The sequence below is a fragment of the Dasypus novemcinctus genome, chromosome 5, assembly GCF_030445035.2.
Source record: "Dasypus novemcinctus isolate mDasNov1 chromosome 5, mDasNov1.1.hap2, whole genome shotgun sequence".
Classification (NCBI taxonomy): domain Eukaryota; kingdom Metazoa; phylum Chordata; class Mammalia; order Cingulata; family Dasypodidae; genus Dasypus; species Dasypus novemcinctus.
Window position 1 is genome coordinate 6,866,529 of NC_080677.1, and position 24,134 is coordinate 6,890,662.

The following is a 24,134-nucleotide window of genomic DNA, read 5'->3' on the forward strand; positions in this document are numbered from 1 at the left end:
TCACCAGCTGGTGTATTTCCTTTAGCAACTGCATCTGTTCCCTTCTGACGTCCCAACAGTGGATGACGGTGACCCTGCTTGGCTTCCAGACTGCCTCCAGGAGTTGAGCGATCTTTTCTTTATTTTTGATTTTTCCCCCCTGAGGTTAGGAGTCCCCTCAACTTATAAATTGTTCCATGAATATGCATAGTAGTGAATGCATATTTAGAGTTAATGTAAATGCTTACTCTTTGCCCAGCAGCCAGTTGTAGGGCTCAAATTAGCACCCAGAGTTTTGCTCACTGTGCAGACCACCCGTTAGGCAGGGGAGCTGCGTCCACTGCTTATTTAGCTATGATGACTGTGTATCCAGCAGCTTTTCTCCATCTCTGATAAAACTGCTGCCGTCTGTGAATACAGTTTGATCTGGGCAAGGAAGTGGCCTGTCCTGGAGGTCAGGGTGTACTGGCATACATTTCTTCTGTTTCACTAGCCAGCAAAAGGTTATCGACAGATTGAAGGAGAGTACAATTTACGTTTTCCTGTGGGTAGGAAAACCTCTGTCATCAGAGCTTTTCCAAAAAGGGTGGGGTGTTTTTGAATCCGTGTGGGACTTGAGTTCAAGTTAATTGAGTTTTTGTTGAGTCTTGGGATTCTCCCATTCAAAAACAAATAGACACTAGCTCTGGGGAGCTACCCCCAGGCAGAAAAAAAGCGTTTTAAAAATTCAGACATGTAAACCAGGTGGCCCCAGGCTGTACTGGCAGAAGTGGGGAGTTTCAGGGCAAAGTATTCTCCCTTTTTTGGGGTGGCCTCCCTTGATTAGTTGTATCTGGGTTTTATTTTTTATTTATTTCTCTCCCTTCCCCCCCCCGCCCCCCCGCCCAGTTGTCTGCTCTCTGTGTGTTCTTCTGTGTCCTCTTGTGTCAGCAGCACCTGGAATCTGTGTCTCGTTTTTGTTGTGTCATCTTGCTGCATCAGCTCTCTGTGTGTGCTGTGCCATTCCTGGGCAGGCTGCACTTCTTTCACACTCATACATGTGTGATCTCAAGTTCTATGCAAAACTGAGTGCATCTTCCCTGTCTCCAACCTGACTCTCTACCATCCTTTTCCATTTCCATGAATGGGGTCACCACCTAGTCAAGTGCACAAACCAGGAATCTGATGTCACCCTCACTTCCCCAACCCCTCAATGCTCCACATTTAATCAATCACTAAATCTACTTTTTAAATACATTGCTCATGACATCACTGCTGTCTGTCCTAACCACCACTAACCTCTGCAGGGAAACACTACTGCCAAGGTAAGAGCCTTCCAGCTCTTGTCTCGCTCATCATTCAGTTTAACTGCCCCCACATCTGGGGAAAAATGCTCTTCTCCATCGCCCAGAGCTCCCATAGTCTCCTCTTACAGTATTTTTCATGCAGCAACACTCCACTCATTTTAGTTGCCTTTCTTATTCCTTAGACTGTGAGATCTGTGAGGGCAGAGGCTATGTTGACAAAATTCACCAGAAACTCTCCAGGGGCTCCTATTGTGGCATTATTTCAGGGAATGGATAGGGCATGATTTCTGTTTTGAGTAAGTGCTTTAGGTGAAGCGCAACATAGTTGTAAGCTCAACAGATTGATAAGAGTTTTAAAACAAAGTCTCCCTGTGAACCTAGACCACATAGAAAACATACCTGTACAATAGGCAAGAATCCCATCCTACTCTTATAGACCTGCATTATCTAGTTTAATTTCAGGAGCTCTTCAACAGACACACACAAACACACACATACACACAAATAAGAAACAAATCCATTGAGGAAACAGTGCTTATACTAATGAGTGGTTTCCAAATTATATTAAATGAGTAAAATTCAATGGAGAAAGGAAACATTGAAATTGTTTTAAGGCAATTATATGCATATCATTTTTTCAGTTTCTTTTTCCATGAGGTCTATGACAAAGACCACTGAGGGAAGTTAAGTTTTAGTTCAGGAGGAACATTATATCAGAAAAAGGTGTCTACACATGGATTAGGATAATGTTGACTTCCAGTCACTGGAAGGGTTCAAAGTGTTCAAGGTGTCAGGTTACTACTCGGTAAGATACTGGCAAAAAGTTTTAAGCACTAAATTTAAGTGTTGACCTAGTTTTACTTGTAACTTTTCTTTTGGTCAAGGAAATCTATAGTTAATTCTACCTAAGTACAAATCAATAACTATTTAATGAAGCAATAGAAAGCATGATCTATTATCATAACTGCAAGATAACTTAAAAAGTTAAATAGATTTTAAGGTGAGCAAACCATACTGATAACTTTGTACATGCCAAAATATGAAACTTGTGTAACAGAAGTTAAGATACCTGGAAGAATTTTTCATTATCTCAAACCACTAACCCAACTAAAATCAATTTAAGACTTTAGCAAGAGAGAAAGCAGTCACATTAGATATGATAAAGCTTGTTCTGAAAAATTAATCATAAATAAAGAAACTAATAAAGCATACTTTGGAGTTTCTGACCAAAGAAATAAATAATGTAGAGAAAGTGAAATATATACTGATGCTGTACCATGAATGAAATAATTCATGGATGATCCCAGAAGAGATTAGGGTATCATCCCTCCTAAAGGATGCCCAGAGTTTATCAGGGGTGGTGGTGGTGGGATCGTGTAGCTAAAATGCCATCTACGTAAAGCACAATTCACGTAGAATCAATGAGATAGGGCACTTTGGGGATATAGGCGAGGGAGGAAATGCCTCCATTTAAAGAGAACCAGGACCTTAGCAGTGGTCAGGCTCCAGCCCTTTCCGCCTTTGGTAGAATCCTCAAATACTCGTTTCCCACGTGCACGTTAAAGAATACTGACACCTCAGAGTCTCCGTCTTGGACCAAGAAATTCCCTAAATCATCCATTCAGACCCTCTATTATTTCTCCATATTGAGGAAGTAAGAAAGAATGAGAGCTAATCATCTTCACATGAAGTAGTGGATAGCCGAGCTCGCCCAGGCTTTGTGGAGGAGATAGTCCCAGAAAATGAGCAGTCGTGGCTCCTGCAGTTTCGATTTTAATAGGGATTTGGCCAATTATTTTGGCACTTTCGTGAATATGATAAGAAGCCCAGTCTCCTCTTCCCTTCAGCTCCCCATCTATGTAATAGTCTTAGATGTTCATTTATCCTCAAGGGTTTCTATTCCAAGGCCCTAAACCATGCTCCTGTCACATAAATTAAGTTCCTAAGGTAACCATCTTAAACCTAAGCTGCTCATAATTCCTTTCTATGGACCCTCAATACCTTGTCCTTTTTTATCTGATGAACATACTCAGCACTGAGTTTGCAGCTGTGGCATTGCAGTTATTCATTTATGCCCATAATTTATTAACATTGCTATAGCTGATGTAAAGGACTTGGGTATGATTCCAGAATCTCTTGTTCCCTTTGAGATTTATATCAAGGCCTTTAGTGACCCTGTAACTTTCAAAGGTTCCATATAACATAGGGTTTGTTATTAGATCGACAACTAACAGAATGGCTTAGTTATGGGTTTGTCAGCGTTTCTATGAGAGATTCCTCTTTTGAGTTCTTTCAGTGGACTAAGCCTCAGTGTAAAATTCAACAAATGCAAAATTCAAGTAAGCCAGGAGTTTATGTTAACAAAAAAGTTATTCCAGGAGATTGACTGAGAGAAAGTAAATAAGGGGTCTTAAAACAACCACAGCCAACGACAACAACAACAACAAAACAGCAGTGGCCTGATATTTTTACCACCCTTTTATTTGTAAAATGTTAGCTATAATGTCCTTAAGCTCAGTATAAGAAAATGGAGGGATAGAAGGCTATTGTCAATGACTTCTTCAAAATGACAGTCTGGGGTCTTAATTTTGCAGGTTCTTTGTAATTTCCTTTGCTCTTATGAAAATGTCATCTTAGGAATTATAGTAGACTTGCAGGAATTAAATTGAAAACCAGCTATTGCTGATGCCGTTTACCTATGATGTGTATCTGCACTGGGCATTAAGTCAATAGGCAACACTTTAACTCATTATTAATGCCCAGTTGCTAAGAGAGTGGCTAGCTTTGACAAAGACATTATATGGTAATTGCACTTCAATCAGTGCAATGCTGTTTCACCAATGCTGAGGATATGCACCCTTTTCTACTTAGTATGGAAATATGCTTTCTTTTGTTTATGCCATAGCAACGATATACCCACTAGTGAATCATCTGAGGATGGCAGAATGAAATAAACAGAAACAAAAGAAAACATTGAGTCATCCATCTGTTTTTCTCTGAAAGAAATTTTTAGTCCATGCATTTATGATCATGAGTCAGAAGCCCCAGACTCCAGTCTTAGAAATTAGTCAAACTGTTTACTATACTAAACTCAGCTTTAAAATAAAAGAGTGACTTTATATTCAGATTATCTCATTAAGGTGTTGGAGGACAAATGACCTGCTGCTCACATCAGGTATCTCAAGGATTCATGAATTCCCAGAGTCAACATTAACCTCAAAGTCCTGTATCCAGAAACACATTTGAATTCACATATCCAGAGGAGATTGAATCAACACTGGTCCAGTATGTTAAGAAACTGAAACCTTTATATATATAGTCATATGATCTATGAGTTTCCAAAGGGAATTATTTAATTTTGTGTTTGCATTTTGATAAGGATAAAGAAAAAGATTTAAAAGCATTTCAAACCACTCTGTGTACAGGGCTGTTAAGTATATTTCTTATATTTGCATGTGAGTTTGTGACCAAATTCATTTAAAAAGTTATTTTAATCATAATGTACTAATGAGTAAAGAATTTAGGTACAATTAACAAGTAAATTGTGTGCTTGTACAAAAGTACTTTGATGTATGCTATCTAAGAAATGTTCTACATTTCTTAATTCACAGGATGTTGTTGACTGGTTTCTTTGCATTAGGCATTCCTCTGTATCTAGCACTGGATAAATAGTTTTGAATGAGAAAACCATGATTCTTCCTCTCAGGGAATGTTCATTCTCATTAGCCAGACAAAGAGAAAGCAAATTAATTAATTCATTAATACATTAGGTAATTAATTTAAAAACAACAGAAGATAGTGATATATGCTAAGCAGGAAATTTAAAAATTTCTGCAGTGTAGAAGAGAGAGAATGGGCAGCTAGCTGAAATTATGTGTTCATCAAACTTGTCTCAGGGATTGGAGAGATAAGAAGGAGCCTACAACATGAATGTTATAGGAAAGAGCATTCCACATTGGTAGTACCTCCTACTGCGAAGAACTTACAAATAAGACACTGTGATTAGAGTACTACCACTCACTCTTCCATGCTTGGTATGGAATGAAGTTGGAGCAGTAACTATAGGTTATGCACACAGAACTGTGCAAGTCATGGTAAGTAGGGACAATTTTATACTAAATGTAATGAGAAGTCTTTGGGTAGTTTTAAATGTGGAAAAGGCATGGAATGAATTACATTTGTCAATGATGACCTGTGCAATTGTCCCAATAAAGTGTTAAAGGGGCCTAAGAGAGGACATAAGTAAACATATTATGGCTAGTACTATGTTCTGGGTAGATAAGGATGGAGTGGCAATGGAGAGAAGTGGAAGAAACCAGGATATATTTTGGAAGTGGTGTTGACAGTTCTTTCTAAGAGATTGTAGCAAACAAAAGATTAATCTTGGTTGTGATGTGAGCAACTAGGTTAATGGCAGTGCTCTTTATGGAAACTGAAAGACTGGGGAGAAAACAAGTGTGGGTTTAAACACATCAAGAGTTCTCTTTTGTCCATGCTCATTTTCTCATACCGATTAGGTATCAATGGTAGATTGATTCATGTCGCCCTTGAAGACATGTTCAAGCTAACCCCTAGTCCTGTGGGTTTTGACTCATTTTCAAATATGATCTTCAAAGATCTTATTCAGATGAGATCAAATTGAATCAAGGTGGTCCTTAATCCAATGTGAGTAGAGTCTTTATCAGCAAAAGAAATTTGGACACAGAAGTAGATCACCGTGGATGGAAGATTACCGGGAAGCCACCACTGGAACACAACATACTTTGGAGAGATTATAGCCCACTGATACCTTGCATTGGACTTTTAGCCTCCTAAACTGGGAAACGATAAATTCCTTTGGTGTAAGTCACCTGATGGGTGATATTTTTCAGAGCAACCTTGGAAAAATAAGACCTTATCTAAGTAGAAATGTCAAGTATATGATAGGATATGACAGTTTCCATTTGCAGAGAGTTAAGAAGGCCCAGATTCTATGATAACCCATGGGATTCCATCAGATACTAGAGAGAGTGAAAGAAAGAGAAATTGGCCCAAAGCAGAGCCCTGGAGCACTCTCACCCTTTGAAGTAAAGCTGAGGAGGAAAGGCATAATATCACTGTTGAGAAGGAGAGGTCTGTGATGTGGGAAAAAAATGTCATGAAGACAAGACTAGAAAGTGCTTCAAGGAGCAGAGAGAGGGTCTGGAGTTCTGTGAACAAGGAGGTAAGCCCCGGGATTGGCAGTGTTGTCACTGAGGAAAAGAATGGGCCAAAGGGATAGAGCTAAACGGGAGCAGGCTGAAAAGCAAAAATGACGTGAGAACATGGAAGCAGAACATATAAATAACGCCTTTAAGAAGCTTTCCTCTGGGAAAAGGATGTGGATTCCAGATGGATTTCTCCTTTGGAAATAGGAAACAGTAGACTAAGTATGTACACTAAAGGGAATAATCGAGGGCAGAGAGGGAAATTAGTGCTGCATGAGACGCAGACATTGAAGAAGCAAAATCATGGCAAGGTGAGAGGTTTGAAATCCAGGGGCACGTAGACCAGATGACCTTTGATAGGATACTGGGACGCTTCTTCCAGATTCTTTAGGAAGAAAATGGGAGAAAATAGAAACATGCAGGCGAGTTGGGAGCTGTTAGGTTGGGAAGATGAAAGCTGTCATCCTGACAGCTTCTAATTCCTCAATACCTGTGAGTGCAGGCCTGTGTGTTTTGTAGTAGTTGGGGGCAATTGTGCAAAGAGGTGTTGAGAAGAGAGGAGAATGTGTAAAACAGAAGTCGTGGAGAATGCAAAACCTAATGTGTCTAGAGAAGATAGTAGAAGAGTTGGGAAGCGTTGAATGTTGAATGATCCTTTTGAGATTTGTGAGCATGAATTTAAAGTAAAATCAGATAGCAAGTTTGTGTGTCTTACTATGATAATGTCACCTCTTTTGGTGAGTAGCAAAAAGCTAAGTATTTGGGTTTAACCAATGTTGGGACCTTGCCAATCAAATGAGCCAGAGAAAAACAATGGTTGTAACTCAAACTGAGAAAAGAGTGTGAGAGTTGAGTCATACTGTACATTGCAGACATACAAACCTCATAAAAGCCCACACTAGAGAAGGCTCACATTCACACTATAAATAGCAATTTAGTTTCAGAATATCTTAATGTACTGTATTTAATTAATGTTAGTTTTAATTTTAATTCAATTTACAAATGTATTTTGACTTTATAGGTACATTATTACAACTATGAGCATAAACAAATTACACATAGGTTTACAGATAAATATGGTAAGGTAACGTTATACTATAAATAATTTCAGTCAGCAGTGATTCTTTCTTCAACCAAAGGAATCCTTACTTTTCTTAATTTTGAGAAAAATGCTTTAAGAGGATTGTTCATGTTCACCGAACTAAAAATACTAGTATTTTCATGAAGCATGAAAAAATATAATTGTTCAACAAAATCCAGGGCATAATGCATTCTCCCTATGTAGAAACAAAACAGAAGGTAAATTAAAAAGATGTTTATTTGAAGAGCACAGAGTCAGAGCAAAGTGGAGTCCATCGTCTTTATTGGACAGTTCACCTGCCATGACCATCTCTGTAAACAGAGGCTGACCTTAAAAGGGACTTATTACTTTCTTCAACTGACCTGCTCCTCTCTATCCTATTATTAGAGACATTGTGGCAATGTTTTGTTCTTTTCTTCACCCTTTCTTACCCCTAAACTACATAAAAGCCCCTGGTAATTAAGAGTGTTAAGTAATTTTTTTCAAATTTACCACTTTCTACGTGTTAGAATTACCTCATGACTCTTTCTGATTACAAAATGCTTTTGTTTTCTTCCCTATTCATATCCCACAATAACACAGAACTATATCATTAACAAAAAAAGAAATGAGAAAATCTTGGGAAGCATTTGTACCTGGGGAGGTGGGAGAGGATTGTTTCATTCAGTAATTTCATCTTCATCTTTGGTATTGTTACAAGAAAGAACTATCCCCAGATTGATCTGGAATCTCCCAATCTCTTGAGCAAAGGATATTGCTAAACTCTTACATCTGCTTCCTAATGTCCAAAAAGCACCCAGATTTCACGAAACCTAAACAATCAACCCTGAGTCAAAATACGCTCCAACTACCAAAGGAGATTTTTTTTATAATTAATTTTTTATTTTTAAAGAAGATTTAGATTACATAAATGTGACATAAAAAATATAGGGGATTCCCATATGCCCCAATCCTTCCCCTTCCCACCCTTTCCCACATTAATAACTTCCTTCATTAGTATGGTGTATTTGTTACAATTGATGAACCCATATTGAAGCACTGCTACTAACCATGGACTACAGTTTACATTATAGTTAACACTCTGTGCTGAACAATTTTGTAAGTTATGACAAAATTTACAATGGCCTGTATCCATCACTGCAATGTCAGCCAGGACAAATCCAATTTCCCTAAAATGCCCCCATTTTACACCTATTCTTCCCTGCCTCATCCCTCAGAGCCTCTGGTGACAATTGCCTTTACATCAATGATAAATGTTCTCCCACTGCTAGAATAATAAGTCTATAGCAGAATAATTATGTCTACAGGCTCTCAGACTGAGAGTCAACAAAGCTCATAGGAAGAGCGATGAGTGTGTGGACCTTCCCTTTCTGAGCTCTTCACACTGTAGCCGCTGAGCAACTTGGACTTGAAGTCAGATTTTGATCACCCAACCACTTTTTGGTTTTGTAACTGCTGGCAGATATCCCTTAGTTTCTTTATCTCTACTGTAAAAGCAATAACAGTTAAAAGGCTTAGAACAGTGCGCATGAAAGTTATTTTTAACTAAAAAAAAATTCAAACACACATTAAAAACTGGTTATATAACAATTCTACAGGAATTAGAGTCATGGAATTACAGAGTCAAAGGACTCTTGGCTGTTTTTTTTTTTTTTTGGTCAAGCCTGTGTTTCTGGATGGGGAAAGTGACAGAACACTTCTAAACCTGTATACTAAGAGATTTTGGAAGGATTGGGATTAGCACCAGTGTGTCCTAGAGTCAAGGCCATGATTGATCCTTCTAGGCTGCCCTTCCTTCCCTAATGATGAGCCAAACCCTCTGGGAAAAAAAGGCACAGAATGAAGCACACTTATCCAGTTGTTCCCAGTGCCACTGATCTCCTGTCAAAGGTGCAGTGAATCAGTCCAGCCACAGAAATTAGGTGTCCATCAAAACTGAAGGCAAACAGCAGGAGCAGCTACGCTTAAGACCAACATCAAATGATACCAATAAGCACAGCACACTGGTTCAACAGCCTGCAAGGTGCCAGTCCCATGAGTAGCCTGTCCTCTCCCTTTGGCTTTGTCATTCTTATCTCTGCAGCTAGTTTGCAGGAGAGTGGATTGTTTTACATTCACCCTCTAGCAGCTGTACACAAAAAATAGCCAACAATGTGCCTCTGTGGAGAAACTTGGATAAGTATGAAGGTATGATCAAATAGAAATATGTCTTCAGGAATGGAAACTGATAAATAAATACATGAGTTTGTGTGTATCTAGCTCTCATCTATTTATTGATCCATCTATTTATCTAATCGCTTGCTTGATATCTTAGAGACAGTAAACTTGGTTGTGATAAAACCAGAATCCTTGGGTTGAAACCCTTTTCCACCACTTTATTATGTGATTTTGATCTATATCCTTCGCTTATAGGAATCTTCAAAGACTTCGCCATGAGATTCTCTAATTCAACATATAGCTTTGAAAGAAAACTCTGTACCAGATTTTGTGGGTGATAGGTATTCTCTTTGTATTATAACATTTAATGCTTTCATAGTTTCATGAAGTATGTTTTGTTATTTCCATATTTAGGGAAATTAGGCCAAAGGAAAGGTGTTGAAAAAATGGGGTTTAAAAATGATGTTTTTCATAACATTTCATAACAGTGTGGAATTAACTAGAAATAATATTTTGGGACAAACAGGAATGATAAATTTCTTATCACCCTAAATTTCAAAGATATTTATAGCAGTTTCACATTATTTATGAATTCCAAAAATAGATATTGGATTATGTTTGTAAACTAGTGTGCACGTCTGGGCATATTAGATTATATTGGATTCAGATTTTTACTTTTACTTGATTAAATAATGCTTGGAGCTTTGATTGGGCCATGTCAGAAGGATAATGAGTTCCTGGGTACTTACAAGAAACCACAATGCAACGTAGGGAGGTTAGAGTTTTGAACTGGAGCCCTGGGAAGTAAACACAGAGGAATAGAGATGGCTCCCTAGACATAGCAGAGGCCATGAGAAGAGAGAAGAGCCTAATAGCCTACAGTTGCAGCTGAGCCCAGAGAGGAATGAGACTCATCCCAGCCTACAGCTAATATTGGAAGAAGCTAGGACCACAGAGCCTTAAGAGGAAGAGGAAGCCTGAAACCTTGCAGATGCCAGCAGCCAAGAGAGCCTGAACCCTTACAGACATCACCTTACTATCTTGTGTCAACATGTGGCAACAGACTCTGGGTGAGAAAGTTCCTCTTATGGTACCTTAAAATGGACTCTTTAGGACCTTGTGACTTTAAGTTTCAATCCCCAAAAATACTCTTTATAAAAATCAACCAATTTCTAGTATTTTGCATCAGCACCCCTTTGGCTGACTGATACAGAATTTGGTACCAACAGTTGGATCATGCTTTTGCAATTTCCAAAATGCTGGAATGGTTTTATAAATGGATAACTGGTATTTTTTTTTTTGGAGGAATTCTGAGATGCTTAGTAGAAAAGACCTACAATGCTTTAAAGAGAATGTTGATAGTAATATGGACTCTAAAGAGATTTTTTATGATGCCTTTTTATGAAAAAACTATTGGAATCTGGAGGAAAGGTGATCCGTGTTTTAAAGTTGCAGGGAACTTAGCAAGTTTGGTTCCTGATGTTATATGGAAGGCAAAATTTGAAAATGGAGAGCCTGGGCATTTAGCTGAAGAACTTTCCAAAGGAAACTCAAAGAATGCAGCTTGGCTTCTCCTTGTAGCTTATAGCAAAATGCTGGATGACAGCAATAAGCTGAGAACTGAACTGTTGGGCAGAAACTGATTCTGGAACTTCCAAATCTGGAAATCAAGCTCCCAGATGATAGTGGGAGGACTTAACTAAATTTGGAACTTGTAAATCAGGATTGAAGATGCAGTTATCTAGGAAAGACTGTGGAAAGACTTACTGTCTGATGGCTTGGACCCCTGCTTCTTGCATGCTGCTTCTTGCATGCTAAGCCTACAAGCCTTTTGAGAAAGCCGTATGAAGAAAACCACTGTCAGCTTGGACTAACAGGGATATGGAAGGGAGAGATTGAAATAGAAACTGCTTTAAGAGGAAAACCTTGTATGCTGAGATCTAGAATTAAGACATCGCCTTGAGCAGAGAGGGGAACCCCACCCATGTATACATAGAGAATGAGTTTGCCCTGGCAGTTGAAAAGGGTGGATGTTACTACCTGATGTTCAGGGAGACTTTTGCCACCCCAGGGTATAGAGAGGGTGGAGCACATTCCCCAAGGATTAGGGAGGTAAAAGTCATCACCCCATAGGTCTGAGAGGGGTGTCCCCCATGGATTAGGGAAGGCCAAGATGTCAACTTGTTGCTCTGAGAGGGCTGAGCCTGTATGCCAAAAGTTAGGGAGAATGTTTTCTTCTCTTTGCTGTACTAGGGAGGTTAAGACTCTAACCCAAAAATTGGGTAAATTGTGACCATCACCCCAATGCTCTTGGAGGGTTAGGTCTGGAGCTCAGTCACCCCCCAGATGCTTGATGAGGATGGAACCAAGAAAATGGCTGCTGGGCAGGCCTGTGGAAAGGGTGGATCCTTATGAGGCCCCAGGGAGAAGAAACCATCATCCTGAGAATGACTCTCAGACTTTGACGTCTAATGAAGTATGCCTTGCAGGTTTACCATACTGCTCAGGACCCATGGCTCATGTTTCCCTCCCAATTTCTCCTTATTGTAATGAAAACAGTTATTCTTCATCTGTCCATTTGTGTACTGGAAACAGATAAATGGTTTTGTAAGTTTCAGAGACCTACCTACAGCAGATGAGACTTTACCCCAAGACAAACTGTATTTCTTAAAGTTGATTGTGATATGATTTTGCATTGTTACTGAGTTAGGGTTTTTGTAATTTTTTGATGTCTTTTTAAAATTAAGAGGGTGGACTGTAGCAGTTTGGCAATATCTAAAAATTCCAAAAATAGATATTGAATTATGCTTGTAAACTGGTCTGCTCCTCTTGACATGTAAGATTATATTGGATTCAGAAGTTTCACTTTTACTTGATTAAATAATGATTGGGGCTTTGATTGGGCCATGTTAGTAGGACAGTAAGTCTCTGCTACCTTGGTGGGTAGGAACTCACAGAGGAACTGCCCTGCAGAGAAAGCAAGTTGGAGTTTTTGAGATGGAGCCCCAGGAAGTAAACACACATGAGAACAACACAGAGGAATAGAGACAGCTCCCTAGACACAGCAGAGGCCCTGGGAAGAGAACTGAGCCTAATAGTCTACAGCTGGAGCTTAACTCAGAGAGAAATGAGCCCCAGGAGAGAAACAAGACTTATCCCAGCCTAGAGCTAATTTGGAAGATGTTGGGACCATAGAGCCTTAAGAGACAGAGGAAGCCTGAACCCTTACTTACATTGCCTGCCATCTTGCATCAACACATGGCGACAGACTCTGGGTGAGAAAGTACTTCATATGGTACCTTAAGTTGGACTCTTTAGGGCCTTGTGACTATAAGTTTCAACCCCAAATAAATACCCTTTATAAAACCCAGCTGATTTCTTTTTGTTTTTTGTCCTTTTTTACACTTTTTAAGTTAAAGTTAATAGATGACTAAGAATGTTACATTAAAAAACATTTAAAAAATGTAAAAAACATAAGAGGTTCCCATATACCCCACTCCCCACCCCCCACCCCATCATTTTTGTAAGTTGTATTTTTTTTAAGATACATACATCACACAAAAAATGTTACATTAAAAAATATAAGAGGTTCCCATATACCCCTCACCCCCACACCTGACTCCTCCCACACCAACAACCTCCTCCATCATTATGGCACACTCATCGCACTTGATGAACACATTTTAGAGCACTGCTACTCCACATAGATAATAGTTTACCCTGTAGTTCACACGCTTCCCCAGTACATTCAGTAGGTTATGGCAGGATATATAAAGTCCAGAATCTCACACTGCAATATCATTTAGGACAACTCAAAGTCCCAAAAATGCCCCCATATCATATTTCTTCTTCCCTCTCCCTGACCTCAGCAACTAACAGTGGCCACTTTCTCCACCTCAATGCTACAATTTCTTCTATTACTAGTCACAATAATTTTATAGTAGAATATCAATAAGTCCACTCTAATCCATATTTTATTCCTTCATTCTGTGGACCCTGGGATGGTGATGTCCACTCCATCTCTGGATCAAGAGAGGGCTTAGATTCCACATGGATGATGGATGCAATTCCTCTGCTTTCAGTTGTTGGCCCTCTTGATTCCCTCGTGTGGTGGTTGACCATCTTCACCTCCCTGTTAGCTGACCAGGGAAAGTCTAATGAACCAGAGAGTAGGAGTTGCAAGTCCGCTGAGGTTCAAGGCCCAGCTGGCACATGGGCAGTCCAGAGATTCAAATCCCTGAGTACATGTCATCCCTAGCACCAATCACAGGTTCAGGAAAAGTGACAGAAGTGGTATGTGTAGGAATGTCACATCTGAGCTCCATCACACTCAGGAGCACAAATTCCAAAGTAGGGCCCTCTGACATGGAAAGAACTCCAAATCCATCTGCCATGACCATATACCCTGTAGATCCCCATAGCCTTCAGGAGAACCAGCACCTAGGGTTGTATCTACTTTGTCTCTCTGGGGTCCTGCTGAGGTATGCATAAGCGTGACCCCTCTGAAGATGACACAACTCTTTTTGGAAGACTCTCAGCCATATAAATTCATTTGTCTTTGCCATTTCCCCCTTTTATTCACAGTCAAAAAGTAGTTTTTAACACTCGATCCAATATAGGGGCTGAGATATTCTGCTGGTCTCAGTTGACCCTTTTATTCAAGGTCTCTTTCTAGTTGCATCTAGTTTATAGTTGGTAGTAATCTCTCAGTACCAGGGAGGCTCATCCCCAGGAGACATGTCCCATGCTGGGGGGAAAGTAATGCATTCACATGCTGAGTTTGGCTTAGAGAGTGACCACATTGGAGCAACCTGGAGGCTCTCAGGAGGCAACTATTAGGCACCCTGCAGCTCTAGGCCTAGTTCATATTTCATATACACAGGCTCATAAGCATAGTCATCAGTATCAAGGGCTCATTATTGGACCACCCTTCCTTGTTGGTCTTTGTTGTTGCACTTGGGGGGTTATTGCTGTTCCATTGGGGACAGAGCTCCACTGGGTAGGAACTCAACATTCCCTCAGTTGACATTTGTAACTGTAACTACTATAAAATAACCCAACATATGTCAGAACATTTTTATGTCCCCTATATACATACCCTGAAGAACTCCCTCCCAACCATGTGCCTCCAAAAATAACACCCCACATCAGTGCTCCTCCCCTGCCATAGTTGTACCTCTCTATGGTCCAAAACTTCTTCAACAATGAAGCCTAATATATTGCCAAATTCAATTAATAGGAAATTAAAATATAGTGATGGGTTTAAAGTTAGAAATAAATACATAATAATTTAGAAATACTAAAATAAAGTAAAAATAAATTGTTGTATTAATAAAATGAAAAATATTATAAAACTTTGTTTCAAATATTTTGCCTTTCATTACTGTAATAGATGATGCCCTGTATTTACAGTGGCAAGGCACTTTCATTCATTACCTCCTCAGTGTCTACATCCTTTTATTTTTTTCTAATTTTTAAAATTTTGCCTTCAAAAAAGTTTTATATCACAGTAATTCACATACGCAATATAGGAGACTCCCATATATCCCTTTCCATCAAACCCTTTCCACCTTTCCCCAGCAATGATCTTTTTACATGTTCATGTTATATTTGCTGCAGCTGATGTACAGACTTTGAAACATAGCTATCAAAGATGGTTCCCTTTTTGTTTACATTATGGTTTATATTTTAGACTGTACAAATTTCTAACTTTTTAGCTTCCTTATGTTTTACATTGTGCTTTACCTTTTAGCTTATAGACTTTTATACACTTTTGGTGTAAGTTAACATGTCCTGTATCCATCATTGTATGATCTAGTGGAGCACTTCCCTTGTCCCCCAGTTACCCTGCTTCCATCTATTCTATACCTCTCTCCTCCTCCCCCCAGGGCCCATAGTGACAATCAATCTTCACTACCTGAGGGACCAGGTTTACAGATACTGTAATGATGCTGAGGGCTTGATATACTAGGCCCCCCTAACTAATTGGGAGCCACCGATTCTCTCAATAGAAACAATTCCTTCTATTTGGGAATATCAGGTCTCCCCAGGATGTGGGTACAATTTCACATTCATTGTATGGGTCTCCACAAAATGATATAACAGATTGTGACAAAATGAGCACTCACACACTCCCTAGAAGCTTGCTCCTGTAACAGATGCCCCCTGTTAAACACCTTAAACATGTAATCCTTCCTTATTGTATTTTCTAAAGAGTTTTCTCAACATTATAGCTTCAAACATATACCTGACAATTTCCCATATTCAACTATTCCCCCCAGCTGTGCCCCCAATTCCTTGGGCATCTGATTCATTCTCCCAACCCTAGCCCCCTCAAGCCCACAAAGCCCTACCCAAGTGTGTCCCTATGCTGCCATTTTTTCCCTTCCCTGTACAAATACCTCCAACTTATCATAGACTTCACCCATGTAGGCATCAGCTCACAACTTTCCTCTCCCTGCTCCAAGTTCTTTTAAACCTATCTTCCACTCTCTACCTCTCTGAGACAGCTCAGATTCCTTGTTTCATATCAGAGAGGTCATTAAAGTATTTGTCCTTTAATATCTGGCTTGCTTCACTCAACATAAGGTCCTCAAGATTCATTCATGTTATCACATGTGCTTGTACTGTACTCATTTATAGCTGAGTAGTATTATATTGTATGTATATTCCACATTTTATTTATCCATTTATCTGTTGATGGGCATTTGGGTTGATTTCAGTTTTTGGCAATAGTGAATAATGCTGCTATGAACATTGGCATGCATATATTGGTTTGTGTCCTTATCTTCAGTTCTTCTGGTTATATACCAAGCAGCGGAATTGCTGGGTCATATGGCAAATCTATAGCTAACTTTTTGAGAAACCGCCAAACTGTCCTCCAGAATGGCTGGATCCTTCTGTATTCCCACCAGTAGTGAATGAGTGTTCCCATTCCTCTACATACTGTCCAGCACTTGTAGTCTTCTGTTTTTTTGATAGCTGCCAGTTTTATGGGGGTAAGATGGTATCTCATTGTAGTTTTGATTTGCATTTCCCTAATAGCTAGTGATTTTGAGCATTTTTTCATGTACTGTTTAGCGTCTGTTCAAGTCTTTTTCCCATTTTTTAAATGGGTTGTCTTTTTATTTTCAAGAGATAGGAGTTCTTTATATATACAGGATATAAGTCTCCTATCAGATATATGCTTACCAAATATTTTCTCCCATTGTGAAGGCTCTCTTTTCACTTTATTGACAAACTCCTTTGTAGTGCAAAAGGCTTTAATTTTGAGGAAGTCCCATTTATCTATTTGTTCTTTTGCTGCTAGTGCTTTGGGTGTGAAGTTTACCATTACAAGGTCCTGTAGATGGTTCCCCATATTGTTTTCTAAGGTCTTTATGCTCTTGGCTCTTAAATTTAGGTCTTTGATCCATCTTGAGATGATTTTTGTATAAGGTGTGAGTTGGTAATCCTCTTTCCTTCTTTTGCATATGGATATCCAATTCTCTAGGCATCATTTGTTGAAAGGCCATTCTCTCCCAGTTAAGTAGGATTGGTGGCCTAGTCAAATATCAGATGAGTGTATATATGAGGCTCTTTATCAGAACTCTCAATTTGGCCCACTGGTCAGTGTGTCTATCTTTGTGCCAATGTCAAACCATTTTCACTACTGTAGATTTGTAGTATTTTGAAGTCCAAGAGTGTGATTCCCCAGTTTCATTTTTCTTTTCCAATATGTCTTTGGCTATTCAGGGTCTCTTTCCTTTCCAAATAAATTCCTTAGCTAGTTTTTCTAGTTCCTTAAAAAAAAATGCTGCATTGAATTTTATTGGGATTGCATTGAATCTTTAGATCAGTTTTGGTAGGATAGATACCTTAATACTATTTATTCTTTCTATCCATGAACAGGGAATATTCTTCCATTTATTTAAGTCTTCTTTGATTTCTTTGAACATTGTTGTGTAGTTTTCTGTGTATAAGTCTTTTACATCTTTGTTAAATTTATTACTAGGTATTTTATTTTTTTATTTACTAATGTAAATGGTATTTGTTTCTTGATTTCTTTCTCAGATTGCTCATCATTGGTGTACAGGAATGCTACTGATTTTTGTGCATTGATCTTATACCCTGCAACTTTACTGAACTCATTTATTAAGTTTCTAGAAGCTTTGTTGTAGATTTCTCAGGGCTTTCTATGTATAGGATCATGTCATCTGCAAATAGTGAAATTTTGACTTCTTCCCTTCCTATATGAATGCCTTTTATATCTGGGTCTTGCCTCAGTGCTCAAGCAAGTACTTCTAACAAAATGTTAAATAGAAGGGGTGATAGTGAGCATCCTTGTCGTGTTCCTGATCTTAGAGGGAAATATTTTAGGATTTTACCATTGTAAGTGATGTTAGTGGTGGGTTTTTCATATACACCATTTATCATGTTCAGAAAATTTCCTTCTATTCCTATCTTTTGCAGTGTTTTTATCAAGAAAGTGTGCTGCATTTTGTGAAATGCTTTTTCTGCATCTATAAATATGATCATGTGATTTTTTTTCCCTTGAACTGTTTATGTGGTGTATTACATTAATAGATTTTCTTATGTTGAACCATCCTTGCATACCAGGAATGAAACCCACTTGGTCGTGGTGCATAATTTGTTTAATATGTTGTTGAATATGATTAGCAAGTATTTTGTTGAGGATTTTTACATCTAGATTCATTAGAGAGATTGGTCTGTAATTTTTCTTTCTTGTTGTGTCTTTGTTTGGCTTTGGTATTAGGATAATGTTGGCATCATAAAATGAATTAGGCAATGTTCCTTCTCTTTCAATTTTTTGGAAGAGTTTAAGCAAGACTGCTGTTAGTTCTTTATGGAATGTTTGGTAGAATTTACCTGTGAAGCTGTCTGACCCAGGGCTCTTCTTAGTTGGTAGGTTTTTAATGACTGATCCTCTCTCTTTACTTGTGATTGGTTTGTTTTGGTCATTGATTTCTTCTTTCATCAAGGGAGGCTGCTTATGTGTTTCTAGGAATTTGTCCATTTTCCTCTAAATTGTCTGTCTAGGAATTTGTCCATTTTCCTCTAAATTGTCTGTCTTGTTAGAATATAGTTTTTCAAAGTATCCTCTTATGATACTCTTTATTTCTGTGGGGTCAGTGCTGATATCCTCTACCTCATTTCTTATTTTGTGTATTTGCATCTTCTCTCTTTTTTTCTTTTTTAGTCTAGCTAAGGATTTGTCAATTCTATTGACCTTCTCAAAGAACCAGCTCTTTGTTTTATTTTTTCTAGTGTTTTCTTATTTTCTATATCATTTAGTTCTGCTCTGATCTTTGTTCTTTCTTTCTTCTTCCTTTGGGGTTAGTTTGTTGTTGTTGTTGTTTTAACTAATTCCTCCCATGTGCAGTTCTTCAATTTTAGCTTTTTCTACTTTTTTGAAGTATGAATTTATGGCTATGAATTTCCCTTTCAGTATAGCTTTTGCTACATCCCATAAGTTTTGATACGTTGTGTTATCATTTTCATTATTTTCAAGGTAGTTACTTATTTCTGTTGAGATTTCCTCCTTCACCCACTCTTTATCTAAGACAGTGTGTTTAGCTTCCATGTCTTGGTACCAAATCTGGGTTTCTGGCCACTGCAGATTTCCAGCTTCCCTCCACTATGGTCAGAGAAATTATTTTGTATGATTTCAATCTTTCTGCATCATTGAGATTTTCTTTGTGGCCTAGCATGTGGTCTTTCTTGGAGAAAGATCCATGTGCACTTGAGAAGAATGTCTATCCTGCTGGATTTCAGTGTAATGCTCTATATATGTCTATTAGGTTCAGATCCTCTAATATATTGTTCAAAGTTTTTGTTTTCTGTCCAATGATGATAATGGTGTGTTAAGTCCCCCACTATAATTGCAGAGGCATCTATTCCTTCACTTAGTTCTCCAATGTGTGGCTCATGTATTTGGAGGTGCCCTTGTTAGGAACATAAATGTTTATGATTGTTCTTTCTTCTTGAAGGATTATCCCTTTCACTAATATGTAGTGTCCATCTTTGTCTCTCACAATAGTTTTGCATTTAAAGTTTATTTTGTCCAATATGAATATAGCTACACCTGTCCTTTTTTTTTTTTTTGGTTATTATTTGCCTGTAAAATTGTTTTCCAGCCTTTCACTTTCATTCTCCTTGAATCCCTAGGTCTAAGATGTGTTTCTCATAAAGAGCTTATAGATGGGTCATATATCCTTATCTAATCTTCCAATCTGTGTCTTTTAACATGTGAGTTTAATCCATTGACACTCATCCTTATTACTTTCAAGGAATTACTTATATTAGTCACATATTCTTTGGATTTGTGTTTGTCATATGTTGTTTGATTTTTTCTCCCTTTTTTTGTTTTAATTGATCTTATATTCTCCTCCAACTCTATTCTTCTGTTTTTTCTTTCATCCTGCAGAACTCCCTTTAGTATTTCCTGAAGGGCAGTTTTCTTGCTGGCATACTCTCTCAGTTTCTGTTTATCTGTGAATATTTTGAACTCTCGAACATTTTTGAATGCTAGCTTTTCTAGATAGAATATTCTTGGTTGGAAATTATTTTCTTTTAGTATCATAACTATGTCATACCATTGCCTTCTTGCCTCCATGGTTTCAGATGAGAAATCAGCACTTAGTCTTATGGATCTCCATTGTATGTGATAGTTCCTTTTTCTCTTGCTATTTTTAGAATTTTCTCTTTGTCTTGAGCATTGGATTATTTGACAAGTATATATCTTGGGGTAGGCCTGTTCAGATTTATGCTGTTTGGGGTGTGTTGGGCTTCCTGGACCTGTACGTGCATCTCCCACAATATGTTTGGGAAGTTTTCAATCATTATTTCCTCCAACACCGCTTCTGTCCCCTTTCCCTTCTCTTCTCCTTCTGGGATGCCTATGATGCATACGTTTGTGAGTTTTGCATTGTCATTCAGGTTCCTAAGTCCCTGCTGGATTTTTTCTTTTTTTTTTTTTTTGTCTTTATGTTTTTAATATCACATTCAAAAAATATGAGGTCCCTGTACACCCCCCACCCCCCTCACCCCACTCCTCCCCCCATAACAACAATCTCCTCCATCATCATGAGACAGTCATTGCATTTGGTGAATATGATCAATTCTACTATCTGTTTGATTTCAGATACACTGTCTTCCACATCATTAATTATTTCCTCTGCCTCTTCAAATCTGCTGTTATTTGCTGAGAGTGTATTTTTGATTTCTTGGATTGTGCTGTTCATTCCCACTATATCTGTTATCTTTTTGTGCATGATTACAATTTCTTCTGTATGCTCCCCAAGGGTTTTCTTAATATACTTAATCTCTTCCTTCACTTCATTGAATTGGTCCATGATACATGTTTTTAGAACTTCAATTATTGGTTCAGTGTTCCACTTCTCTTCCTGGTTTTTAGTTTGTTCATTGGATTTGGCCATGTTTTCCTGATTATTGGTATGGTCTGTAGTTTTTTGTTGCAGTCTAGTCATCATCTTATCTTGTTGGGTTTATTCAGTTTATTAGCTTCTTCCTCTTGGGGTTTAATTAGTTATTGTTTTTGTGTCCATGTTAAGTCTTCTCTTTGTCACATTGTTCTTCTTATTCTATTTCCTTGTTACTGGCTAAGTGCCCTTAAGCAAGCACTAATTCTGCTGCAGTCTCTCCAGATCAATGTCCAGACACCTCCTGCCTTTAGGTTCCTGAAACAGCCTGCTCCAGCCAAATTCTTCAACTGATTTCTGATATTTTGCATCAGCACTGCTTTGACTGACTAATACAGTATTCAAATCCTATGACTTAATCAATCATAAAAACAAAAAGTGAGAGCTTATGGTTTCAGCAAATTCTTTAAACATTTTTTTGTTTGTTTAACTTTTCGTTTTGAAATAATTTCAGATTTACAAGAACATTTGAGAACAGTACAAAGAATTCCCAAATACCATTTGTCCAGATTTCCCAAATAGTAACATTATATGTAACCACAGAACAATTATTAACAAGAAAATAATATTAATACAATGCTATTATTTGATCTACAAACCTTATTAAAATTTTGTCCATTGTCCCAAGAATGTCATTTTTTATGGTCCAAGATACAGCTAGGCTCTCATGTCGCATTTAATTATGTCTTCTTGGAATACTTTAATCTGAAACAATTCCTCAGTCCCCCTTTTACCCTTCCTCCTTCTCTTCATCACCCCCCATCTCCTCCTCTTTCTTCTTATTGCCATTCTTTTCTCTTTTTTCAGAGAATTGGAAGTTTAGAGAAAATTCGTGCTGAAAATAAAGAGTTGCAATATACCTATTATTAGCGCTTTGTGTTGATGTGGTACTTTTGTTACAACTGATGAAGCAATATTATTATAATTATACGCTTAACATAACCATAGGTTACATTCAGATTAGGTTCTAACCTTTTAATTATTATTCCCCATGTCTTTAGTTTTCCCATCTGCTCATTTCATTTCACCTTTAGATATTTTTAAAAGGGTCGTTCAGGAGAAAAGAAGGTATAATTCACCTGTTTTAGCAGATTGAGACTGGACTGATTTAGAAAAGGATGATTTTTTTGTGAGTTAATGTCAGGAAGGCTCATACCCAAGAGTCATGTCCCATGTCAGGAGGAACATAGTGCATTTAGATGCTCACTCAGTTTGGTATGGAGAGAATTCCCATTTGAGCATCAAGGAAGATTTCAGAAGGTAACTCTTAAGCAATATATAATACTAGGCTAAATTTCAATTTCTTGAAAAAAGGTTCCTAAGTACAACCGTCAATATTGAGGGTCTAGTGTAATGTTCTGTCTTCCTTTGCTAGGCACTTCCCATGTACTCAGGGGATTCTTGCTGCGCTATTAGAAAATGTAGCAGGAGTCGCTTGGACAGGAATTTAATATTCTTTAGTTATTTTGTGAGTCTCCACCCATTGAAATAATGTCCCATGAATAATTTAACATATTTATATGCCTTAGAGGCAAGCCCCAGGTGTACCCCTCCCCACACATCCCCCCATCACTGATGACCCACACCAGCGATCCTCCCCTGCCACTGTTGTGACCACTCTGTGATCCAAAACCTCCCCTAAAAGCTAAAAAAACAAGTAAAAATAATAAGAGAATAAAACAATAACAGTAATAACAAATAAAATATAAAAATAAAGAATAAAAAGAATAAAAATTAAAAAATGAAAGTACAATAAAATTTTTTTCAATGTTTCTTTCATCACTGTAAGATCTGTTCTCTTTTATGTACAGTGTTAATTTTCTCCCTTATGTTCCCCCAGTGTCTAATTTTTTGGCTTTATCTTCAAAGAAGCTTTAGGTTATAGTAAAGTTACACAGAAAATATAGGAAATTAGACTAGGATGACACTGACCGGCATCAAAATGCAGTTAGAGGTGACTTCTGCCCATTCAAATGTCTGATTTAGAATTCTCCATGGCAGGTAGAAGAATTTACTCTGCCTTACAAATAACAATCAATACCTGAATAAATAAAAATAAAATCAACCAAGTAAAAGATAATTGATTATTACTCTGTGGCTAAAAATACAGTTGATTCTTCCACGTTCAGATGAATGAATACATTATCTTCGTAGAAGATATAAAAACATCATACAAATTCTGCCAAAAGCTTTCCTGATCAATTAATATATTTATAATATATACGTAGAAGTCAATTCAGACATCATTTAGTGGGACATGAATGAGAAACTGAATGGTAACTGTTTTCCAGGAATTTTCTAAGCTTTCATTAGTAATTAGAACAATAAGCAAAATCATTTTAAATAGCATTTAAAAAAATTTTTTAAGACATTTACCTACCGAATTAGGAGAGATATTTCCAAATTGCGGGTTAGGGGTAGAAATTTAACTAATTATGCTTCAAGTTTAAAAAGTTACTTCAGTTAAAAAGGAACTGAAGAAGCCTTAAATAAATGGAAGGACATTCCATGTTTATGGATTGGAAGACTAAATATGGTTAAGACATCAATTCTACCCAAACTGATTTACAGAGGCAATGCAACCAATAAAATTCACAGCAGCCTTTTTTTTTTTTTTGTAGAAATAGAAAAGTCAAAAATCAAATGCATTTACAAGAGTAAGGGTTCCTGAATAGCCAAAAATATCTTAAAAATAAAAAAATGAAGAATGAAGTTGAGGACTCTCATTTCCTGACTTTAAAGCATATTACCTAGCTACAGTGATTAAAACAGCATGGTGCTGGTATAAGGACAGACAGATTGACCAGTGGAACCTAACTGAGAACACAGAAATAGACTGTCACATCAATAGTCCAGTGATTTTTGACAAGGCCGTCAATCCCTCCCAGCTGGATCAGAACATTCTATTCAACAAATGGTGCTGGGAGAACTGATAGCCACATCCAAAAGAAAGAAAGAGGACCCCTATCTCACATCTTATACAAAACTTTAGTCTAAATGGATC